Genomic DNA, 1,820 nt, shown 5'->3' on the forward strand with positions numbered 1-1,820 from the left:
CAAGCAGCCAGAGACAATTAAATCTTCTCTTATACTTCAGAGATAGCCTTTAGAAAACTGTCCAGCTACTGGACAACAAACTCTCCAGAATGGTGGCCTGTCCACAAACCCCCTTGCTGAGGTCTGTACTGCCCTGACTGGTATTGATCCAACACCGCTGACACCACCTCTTTACCCAAACCTTACCCCATTCAAGAACGAACCGGACTAGGACAGAGGCCAAGGTCCCTCTTTCCCTAAGAGAGACTGGAAGCTTCATGCATGGGTCAAGGTGTGTTGGGGACTTGATGGTAACCAAGGTTTCCAAATCTTTTCAGCCCACGTGGACACTGGGGCTCAAGTCACTGTGGTACTAGGAGGCATTCATGGCATGGCTGGAAAATTACTTCAACTGGACTAGGAAATAACTCTCAGAGTCGGCAACAAACTGATTAACTTTGTGGGTGGGCCTTTTTGGACCAAGATACACTCAAATGGTTGTGACTGATACTGCTAAACGTTTTGTGGGAACAATGTGTTAAGAATGTGTAACACTCTCTTACCTGTAAGAGATGTTCCCAATGGGGAAATACCACTTATTAGAGCATGGTGATGGGCCGGGTGCACAGCCCAGGGCGACCAGGCTTCTCCAGCCCAGTATGTAGTTACTGTGAAGCATTAGAGATACTGGGGACAGGGGAGCGGGTGACGGGAAGAGATTACTCAATTGATCAAGGAGCTAAGGGAGGCAGAGATGCTTAAAGAAACCCTACCACCTAATAGTAGCCCTGTGTGTCCAGTGAAACAAGCCAGTGGTACTTGGTGCCTCCCGGTGGACTACTATAAGCTCAATGTGGCAGTAGTCCCCCTCACACCTGTAGTCTCGGATATCATAAAAATCAAGGAGTCCATTGTGCAAATGAAGGCACCTGGTATGCAGTGGTGGACATGTTAATGCCTTCTTTAGTACCCATCACATTCAGATGATAAGAGCCAATTTGCCTTCATGTGGCTTGGATTATTTTTTTTTTTAAATCTTACTACCACAAAGCTTAAATTCTCCCATGAGCTATCACCAATGCATACGCCAAGACCTAGAAAAGGCTCACATCTCACCTGATATGTCCTGATACTATTACATGGATGACAATATTCTGATTAGAAGGGTGAAGGACAGCATACAGACTACCTTAGATAAGATGGCCCAATACCTGAGCAACAAGAGTTGGAAGATTCACCTTGACAGGATACAGGGGCCAAGTCAAGTTCCTGGGAACCATGTGGACTGATGCCCAGAGAACAATCCCTGAGCCTGTCAAAGAAAACCTGTTGGCCTGAAAACCTCAAGCAACCAAAAAGGAGGCAGCTTCTGACAGACCTGCTCAGGTACTGGAGGTAGCTCATACTTCACATAGGGACCCTCCTCATCCCATTGCAGAGGATATCTTGAAAGCCAGCCCTCTTTGAGGGGCCCTGACCAACAACAGGCCCTAGAAACCTTCGAACAAGTTCTACAGATGGCCCTTCTACAGGTCAGTCAGCCCTGACAAATCTTTTGAGCTGGAAGTGTCAGTGGCTAACAAGTGGGTAGACTAGAACCTGTAGCAAAAAGATGTGACCAGTAGGCAAAGTGTTCTCTGGGTTTTGGACATGGCACTTGCCTGACACCACCACCTGGTATATCCCATTTGAGAGAGAATTACTGGCCTGTTAGCGGACACTGGAGGATAATGGGAAACCAGCAAAGAAAGTGATAGGTTGTTTCCTCCTGGCATCCCTATCCTGGGATGAGTCAGAAATGAGAACACCAAGTAGAACACAAAGTGGGCATTGCCTGACTA

Source organism: Trichechus manatus, unplaced genomic scaffold, assembly GCF_000243295.1.
Source record: "Trichechus manatus latirostris isolate Lorelei unplaced genomic scaffold, TriManLat1.0 scaffold00282, whole genome shotgun sequence".
Lineage (NCBI taxonomy): Eukaryota > Metazoa > Chordata > Mammalia > Sirenia > Trichechidae > Trichechus > Trichechus manatus.